Consider the following 10,289-nt stretch of genomic DNA (forward strand, 5'->3'; position numbering starts at 1 on the left):
TTCGATCGGCTGATTGCTGTCCGCCACCTCAGAGGTGGTGGACGAGTTAAGGAGCATTGGACTTAGGACCGCTGCTTCTTAACTTCCGCTTCAGGTGGACCTGAAGCGGAGTGGGTCGGAAGCAGCCGCTGCTTCATAAATGGACCCCATAGAGTGGTAGCATATTCTGCAAGAGTATATATTGTGAGAACAAAATCCAGCATGCTTTGTTCCTTGTCATTTAGCACTGCACCCATTTTGGATGCAGTGAGTGGTGAACTAGAACCGTACATTTCCTCCTATCCTATAATATTTTACTTATATGACTAAGCAATATTTCAGAATTACTGATTGTTCAAACATTTAAAACTCAGCCTCCAAAAGAGATATTTCAGAAGGATGAGTTAACCCTCCTTACTTGCATTAGATCTGTTAAAGGTATACAAATAGGTTTTCCTGACAGTGGAGAAATAATAGCCAAATGTAGCCCTGTGGATATTAAAGGGACACTGAACCCATTTTTTTTTCTTTCGTGATTCAGATAGAGCATGCAATTTTAAGCAACTTTCTAATTTACTCCTATTATCAATTTTTCTTTGTTCACTTGCTATCTTTATTTGAAAAAGAAGGCATCTAAGCTTTTTTGTTTTAGTACTCTGGACAGCACTTTTTTATTGGTGGATGAATGTATCCACCAATCAGCAAGAATAACCCAGGTTATTTACCAAAAATGGGCCGGCATCTAAGCTTACATTCTTGCATTTCAAATAAAGATACCAAGAGAAGGAAGAAAATGTGATAATAGGAGTCAATTAGAAAGTTGCTTAAAATTGCATGCTCTATCTGAATCACGAAAGGAAAAATTTGGGTTCAGTGTCCCTTTAATAGTGTCAAAATGTTAAGGCAAATGCACATAAATAATATTATATATAGTACATCATTATCAAAAAGATACAATGAAAACATTGTTGTCATTTTAAATTCATTTTAGGTTCCAGTGCTTTGCATGCTGCAATAGACACTGGAAGATCTTCTTTCTTCCCAAACTGCCCACAACAACAATTTTAAAGGGACATTAAACACTTTGACACTAATGATATATCATATCTGCAATATACTTTCATTATTTAATGTGTCCCCTTTTCCTGTAATTCTATTCGGAAATTGTGAGCTTTTCAGTTCCTATTAGAAATGGAAGTGCATAACACTGTTATATTCCACGCAGCAATTGGTTGCACACTCTAGTGACTTATTTATAACTGTCCCTTATTGGCCACAGCAGAGAAGGTAACCTAAGTTACCTGTTGTTTTATAGACACTAAAACGTTACACTTTTTTTGTCAATATTATTTTGTCAATATTTAAACAGCTAATGAATCTTTAAAAAAAACATCTAGGGCGCGATCCGATATAGATCGCAGTTTGCGGCGCAATCGAGGGAACCGGCGTCGCCCGCAGTTTCAGCTCGCAACTCGAGCTATCCCATATAGGTCGCCGTCAGATGCTAACGTGCCGTAAGTCTGACAAACCAGCGATGTCCAGAAATCTGCGTAAGTACAAATTTCTGGCGTCGCCAGTGACTTGCGCCACGTTAGAAACTGCCGGCGCCTATAAAACCTGACTAAAGTCTAAAACACCCGCACTGTCTAACACGCCTCCCTAACATAGCCCGCACTGTCTAACACGCCTCCCTAACATAGCCCGCACTGTCTAACCCTCTATCCGCTATCCCCCCTCACTAGCCTAACAATAAAAAAGCTATTAACCCCTAAACCGCCGCTTCCGTACCCCGCCGCCAGCTATATAATATCTATAACCCCCTAAAGTGAGCCCCTAACACCGCCGCCATCTATATTAAAATTATTAACCCCTAATGTAAGCCCCTTACACCGCCGCCATCTCTATTAAAATGATTAACCCCTAATTTAATCTACCTACCCTGCCGCCAGCTATATTATCTATATTAACCCTAAGTATATTATAGTTAATATAGGTATTACATTATATATATTAACTATATTAACCCTAATTATATTAGGGTTAATATAGTTAATATAGTTACTATAGTATTTATATTAACTATATTAACTCTATCTAACCCTAACACCCCTAACTAAATTTATATTAAATTAATCTAATTCATTTATAAACTAAAATATTCTTATTTAAATCTGAATACTTACCTATAAAATAAACCCTAAGATAGCTACAATATAATTAATAATTACATTGTAGCTATGTTAGGGTTAATATTTATTTTACAGGTAAATTGTTAATTATTTTAACTAGGTATAATAGATATTAAATAGTTATTAACTATTTAATATCTACCTAGTTAAAATAATTACCCAATTACCTGTAAAATAAATCCTAACCTAAGTTACAAATACACCTACACTATCAATAAATTTAATAAACTACAAACATCTATCTAAAAATACAATTAAATTAACTAAACTAAATTACAAAAAAAAACAAACACTAAATTACAAAAAAATAAAAAAAAGATTACAAGATATTTAAGCTAATTACACCTATTCTAAGCCCCCTAATAAAATAATAAACCCCCAAAATAAAAAAAATTCCCTGCCCTATTCTAAATTAAACAAATTTCAAAGCTCTTTACCTTACCAGCCCTTAAAAGGGCCTTTTGTGGGGCATGCCCCAAAGAATTCAGCTCTTTTGCATACAACAAATACAATCCCCCCCCCATTACAACCCACCACCCACATACCCCTATTCTAAAACCACCCAAACCCCCCTTAAAAAAGCCTAACACTACCCCCCTGAAGATCTCCCTACCTTGTCTTCACCACACCGGGCCGAACTCCTGATCCGATCCGGGCGATGTCTTCCTCCAAGCGGCAAAGAAGAATTCTTCCTCCGGCGATGTCTTCCTCCAAGCGGCAAAGAAGAATTCTTCCTCCGGCGACGTCTTCCTCCAAGCGGCAGCAAAGTCTTCATTCTTCCGGCGGCATCTTCAATCTTCTTTCTTCGCTCCGCCGCCGCGGAGCATCCATCCTGGCCGACTGCTGTACTTGGAATGAGGTACCTTTAAATGACGTCATCCAAGATGGCGTCCGCCGAATTCCGATTGGCTGATAGGATTCTATCAGCCAATCGGAATTAAGTTAGAAAAATCTGATTGGCTGATTGAATCAGCCAATCAGATTCAAGTTCAATCCGATTGGCTGATCCAATCAGCCAATCAGATTGAGCTCGCATTCTATTGGCTGTTCCGATCAGCCAATAGAATGCGAGCTCAATCTGATTGGCTGTTCGGATCAGCCAATCGGATTGAACTTGAATCTGATTGGCTGATTCAATCAGCCAATCAGATTTTTCTAACTTAATTCCGATTGGCTGATAGAATCCTATCAGCCAATCGGAATTCGGCGGACGCCATCTTGGATGACGTCATTTAAAGGTACCTCATTCCAAGTACAGCAGTCGGCCAGGATGGATGCTCGGCGGCGGCGGAGCGAAGAAAGAAGATTGAAGATGCCGCCGGAAGAATGAAGACTTTGCTGCCGCTTGGAGGAAGACGTCGCCGGAGGAAGAATTCTTCTTTGCCGCTTGGAGGAAGACATCGCCCGGATCGGATCAGGAGTTCGGCCCGGTGTGGTGAAGACAAGGTAGGGAGATCTTCAGGGGGGTAGTGTTAGGCTTTTTTAAGGGGGGTTTGGGTGGTTTTAGAATAGGGGTATGTGGGTGGTGGGTTGTAATGGGGGGGGGATTGTATTTGTTGTATGCAAAAGAGCTGAATTCTTTGGGGCATGCCCCACAAAAGGCCCTTTTAAGGGCTGGTAAGGTAAAGAGCTTTGAAATTTGTTTAATTTAGAATAGGGCAGGGAATTTTTTTTATTTTGGGGGTTTATTATTTTATTAGGGGGCTTAGAATAGGTGTAATTAGCTTAAATATCTTGTAATCTTTTTTTTATTTTTTGTAATTTAGTGTTTGTTTTTTTTTGTAATTTAGTTTAGTTAATTTAATTGTATTTTTAGATAGATGTTTGTAGTTTATTAAATTTATTGATAGTGTAGGTGTATTTGTAACTTAGGTTAGGATTTATTTTACAGGTAATTGGGTAATTATTTTAACTAGGTAGATATTAAATAGTTAATAACTATTTAATATCTATTATACCTAGTTAAAATAATTAACAATTTACCTGTAAAATAAATATTAACCCTAACATAGCTACAATGTAATTATTAATTATATTGTAGCTATCTTAGGGTTTGTTTTATAGGTAAGTATTTAGATTTAAATAGGAATATTTTAGTTTATAAATGAATTAGATTAATTTAATATAAATTTAGTTAGGGTTAGATAGAGTTAATATAGTTAATATAAATACTATAGTAACTATATTAACTATATTAACCCTAATATAATTAGGGTTAATATAGTTAATATATATAATGTAATACCTATATTAACTATAATATACTTAGGGTTAATATAGATAATATAGCTGGCGGCGGGGTAGGTAGATTCAATTAGGGGTTAATCATTTTAATAGAGATGGCGGCGGTGTAAGGGGCTTACATTAGGGGTTAATAATATTAATATAGCTGGCGGCGGTATAGGGGGATTAGATTAGGGGTTAATAATTTTTATATAGGTGGCGGCGGTGTAAGGGGTCAGATTAGGGGATAGATAAGGTAGATGGCGGCGGTTTTAGGGGCTCACAGTAGGGGTTAGTTTATGTAGATGGCGGCGGGGTCCGGGAGCTGCGGTTTAGGGGTTAATAACTTTATTAGGGATTTCGGGGGGGGGGGGATCGCGGTTGACAGGTAGATAGACATTGCGCATGCGTTAGGTGTTAGGTTTATTTTAGAAGATCGCGGTTGACAGGGAGATAGACATTGCGCATGCGTTAGGTGTTAGGTTTATTTTCTAGTTAGTTTAGGGAGTTACGGGGCTCCAATAGTCAGCGTAAGGCTTCTTACGGCTGCTTTTTGTGGCGAGGTGAAAATGGAGTAAGTTTTCTCCATTTTCGCCACGTAAGTCCTTACGCTGCATATTGGATACCAAAACTGCGCTGGTTTGGTATACCTGCCTATGGCCCAAAAAACTATGGGCGACGGCAGAAATATACGCGCGTAACTTCTAGGTTACGCCGTATATAGGATACCAAATCAGCGTAAATATTGGCGTCGCCGGCTTTTGCGGGCGACGATTTATATCGGATCGACCCCCTACATGTTATTCTCAGACTAATTGCCTGAGGCCAAGCCGTGATTGGAGGAAGCCAGATTCGTCATTTTTGACATATATAGAGACTTTTGACAGGCGGGGGAAGCGCTGGAGCGGCTTTTAAGAATAAAAGGTAAGTATTTTAACAAAACGAGTGAAATGTAAAGTTTGATGATTGAAAGTGCCCCTGTTTTTAATAGGATTTTTAAAAACCGGGCACACATTTGTCAAACTTTATATTTACTTTAATGGACATTACCTCTCTACTAGATAACCAGGATTTATTATTTTGTAATTCAAATAATAAATATAAAATTTGGAGAGCATGCTAGTGGGAAGACATCATGCCATGGGACGTATGTTATAATTTGCTGTCCACCTAAACCCCGCTGCTCTAGGAGCAGATCTAGTTGGACACCGCGTAAATACACCCTAAGTCAAGCAGGCTAGCAGACTAACAGACTTTCAATTTTTTTTTTTTTTTTTACATCAACTCAAAATAATATCAATCATAATTTTGAAAATTACTGTTATTGATCAGTTGATTGTGGGAATATAATTATCATTATCTGTTTCTACATGTTTTATATATTTAAGTGGGCTGACTTCCATACTTTAGAGAATAATAGAGCAGCACTGTACAACTCCATCTGTTGAGGGCAACGCAAGGGCCAAAATTCAAGATTCTAGTTTTCTGAATCTAATTGTATTAGCTGCTGCAAAGTAGTATTTAAAGGGACAGTCAAGTCCAAAAATAACTTTCATTTTTCAAATAGAACATGTAATTTTAAACAACTTTCCAATTTACTTTTATAAAAATTTTGCTTTGTTCTCTTGGTATTCTAGTTGAAAGCAAACCTAGGAAGGTTCATATGATAATTTCTAAGCCCTTGAAGGCCGTCTCTTTTTTATTTGCTTTTCACAGCAGAGGAGAGCAAGCTCATGTAGGCCATATAGATACCATTGTGATCACGCCCGTGGCTAGTGGCAGACACTGCACTAATTGGCTAAAATGCAAGACAATATATAATAACTAAAAGTCATGTGATTAGGGGCAGTCAGAAGATGCTTAGATACAAGGTAATCACAGAGGTAAAACGTGTATTGTTATAACAGTGTTGGTTATGCAAAACAGGCGAATGGGTAATAAAGGAATTATCTATCTTTTTAAACAACAAAAATTCTGGTGTTGACTGTCCCTTTAAAAACTAGCTCCGGCTATTGTATTTAGTTGTGTAATGACCATTGTTAAGAACAGTGAAAATGCTGTTACACCGTAATCATAATGACAGTTGTGTATTTATTAATTGTTGAAATTAGATTATTTAATATAAACCTCTGCACCCTCTGGTATACAAATAAATTATATGTTTAATGATAAAAAATTATCTAAAAAAAAAATCTTTAAAGTAGGCTTTAGGTCTTAAAGATATTTGAGTCGGCATTTAAATACTTTATCCATTTACAGTGTACATGTGGTCAAATGTACTATATGTTGTTGTAAATGATACCTGACAAGTGCTTTAAATTTAATATTTAAAATGCATATTATTGCTGCATAAAGTCATAAAAAATAAACTGTACTGGTTGTTCTATTTATAAACCACATATAAAGATTTACTGTATATAGCAATTACCATTTTGCGTCAGACCTCTGATTAATTCAAAATACGTCCCCCAGTTGCCCCCCCAAAAAAGTGGACAGTTATTTTATTTAAAGGGACAGTACACTTTAAAAAAAAATTATATTAATGTATTTTCAATGACTTGTTATACCAGCTGCAGAGTATAAAATTTATAAGAAATTGCATTTGCAGCTTTATTTAGTACCTGGTTTTGTGCTTTTAAACCACAGCTTATTACAATGGGTTGAGCTTCAGGTAATATATCTCATTATGTTATCACTTTATGTACACACACATTCTTCCTGGAAAATTATAATTTTATTACTTAACTATCCTGCACCCCACTGTGAGTGTAATTTCTTCTGCTGGCTGTGTTTTCTTAGGCTATTTAATAGCTGAGACTCCAGTATCAAAACTTTAAGTATAGGTTGGGAAACCACAAGCTAATTTAGCTATTTCAAAGGCCAAAATAGGGGTAAAGGAGCTACTTGTAAACAATTTAATACACTCCAGCAGGTAAAACGGATCATTAGGAACAATTTAAATGGGAGAAAAGTTTTGGATGAACTGTCCCTTTAAAAAAAAAATATGATTTTTATTTAATAACTGAACGAAGCAGTTATAAGGGGTTAAAGTGAGGGAATGTGGGGTGTTAGAAAAAAATGGCACTGAAAAGTGCCTTTACATTGCAGTCTATGGGAACTATGTTTTAAACGGTAGATATATATGTATATGCTTATATACATAAATATTTATGTGTTAATATGTGTATACACATATAAACACATAAATATATATGTATATATTCATATAAATATATATTTAAAATATGCTGCCCAAAGCTGTGCGACTTACCCCCTGCAATGCCCTAGGTTCTTTGCCATGTCTATCGGCATCAGAACGAGGCTCCCATTGGAGCCTATGGAAGCGCACACTTGTGAGCGCAAAGCTTCCATGCAATGCAAACGCGAGGTCACATTCACATTGCACTTTACTTGTAATACATTTGCGTGCACCGGTATTACTGAGTGGAGTGCAAATATCTCACTCGCGAAAGCACAATGTTGCGTTCCACTCGTAATCAAGCCCTATATATTCATGCAGTAATGCAAGAAATGTATTTTTAGATGCTAGACTTAAAATATCACATTCTCTTGAGCATTATGGTGCACATAGCCTTAGACTTAGATAATTGTGATATATCATTCCTGGTATTAAAAAATGGATCAGTAAGTTTTGTATTTAGGTTATATGCAAATGAAGACAGCTCCATGATATGGACCAGCAGAACCATGAAAGCACAGGGTGTTTTTGTTATTGAGAAACACAGAGATTCTGGCTAACTGCTGAATGAATCCACAAATCCATGTTTTTGTTATTCATGTCTGACCATATATACTATGCAGTAAGCATTTTTCAGGGCACTAAGATTATATTAGCAGAACTTACCTATACAAAATGTTTTCTCTAAATAAGTACAAAAGAAATGAATGATCAAGTATCTCGTTAAATTCAGAAGAACAGCACGTAAGCAGCAAGTGTTTTACTCCCAAGGATCCTGCACTACCACCTTAAGGGACATTAAACACTAAGGGCTAGATTTCAAGTAGAGTGGTATTTAGCATTTTTGCTTTAGCGAAAACTCCACTAGAATTAAGATTTTAGCACTAGTCGGGTTGTGCTGGTATTACAAGTTAAAATATAACTTATTTTGCGCTAGCGTTAAACCGACTAGCCCAAAAATCCGAACTTACAATATTGCTTGTGCGCTCACATATCCCCCCATAGAAGCCAATGGAGAAGAAAAAGTTGGAAAAATAAAAACCCCACTCTCATGCAAACACCATCGCATATTTTAATTAGCGTTAACCTGACATGAAAGTATGAATATTTCATATTCCAATGTTCTTTAACATGTTTGTTTGTAATAGGCGCATACCCAATTGCACACTGTAATATGCACAAGCATGATCTCATACTGTTATATGCGCAAACATGACTGCATACTGTAATATGCACAAACATGATCACATACTGTAATATGCGCAAACATGATCACATACTGTACTATGCACAAACATGATCGCATACTGTAATATGCACAAACATGATCACATACTGTAATATGCGCAAACATGATCACATACTGTACTATGCACAAACATGATCACATACTGTAATATGCACAAACATGACTGCATACTGTAATATGCACAAACATGATCGCATACTGTAATATGCACAAACATGATCACATACTGTAATATGCGCAAACATGATCACATACTGTAATATGCACAAACATGATCACATACTGTTATATGCACAAACATGATCACATACTGTTATATGCACAAACATGATCACATACTGTAATATGCACAAACATGATCACATACTGTAATATGCACAAACATGTTCACATACTGTTATATGCACAAACATGATCACATACTGTAATATGCACAAACATGATCACATACTGTTATATGCACAAACATGATCACATACTGTAATATGCACAAACATGATCACATACTGTAATATGCACAAACATGATCACATACTGTTATATGCACAAACATGATCACATACTGTTATATGCACAAACATGATCACATACTGTAATATGCACAAACATGATCACATACTGTAATATGCGCAAACATGACTGCATACTGTAATATGCACAAACATGATCACATACTGTCATATGCGCAAACATGATCTCATACTGTTATATGCACAAACATGATCACATACTGTAATATGCGCAAACATTATCGCATACTGTAATATGCGCAAACATTATCGCATACTGCAATATGCACAAACATGATCACATACTGTAATATGCACAAACATGATCTCATACTGTTATATGCACAAACATGATCACATACTGTAATATGCACAAACATGATCACATACTGTAATATGCGCAAACATGATCTCATACTGTTATATGCGCAAACATGATCACATACTGTAATATGCGCAAACATGATCACATACTGTAATATGCGCAAACATGATCTCATACTGTTATATGCGCAAACATGATCTCATACTGTTATATGCACAAACATGATCACATACTGTAATATGCGCAAACATGATCTCATACTGTTATATGCGCAAACATGATCACATTCTGTAATATGCGCAAAAATGACTGCATACTGTAATATGCACAAACATGATTAAATACTGTAATATGCACAAACATGATTACATACTGTAATATGCACAAACATGATCACATACTGTAATATGCGCAAACATGATCACATACTGTACTATGCACAAACATGATCACATACTGTAATATGCACAAACATGATCACATACTGTAATATGCGCAAACATGATCACATACTGTAATATGCACAAACATGATTGCATACTGTAATATGCACAAACATGATCACATACTTTTATATACACAAACATGATCACATACTGTTATATGCACAAACATG

The sequence above is a fragment of the Bombina bombina genome, chromosome 1 (genome assembly GCF_027579735.1).
Source record: "Bombina bombina isolate aBomBom1 chromosome 1, aBomBom1.pri, whole genome shotgun sequence".
Taxonomy (NCBI): Eukaryota; Metazoa; Chordata; class Amphibia; order Anura; family Bombinatoridae; genus Bombina; species Bombina bombina.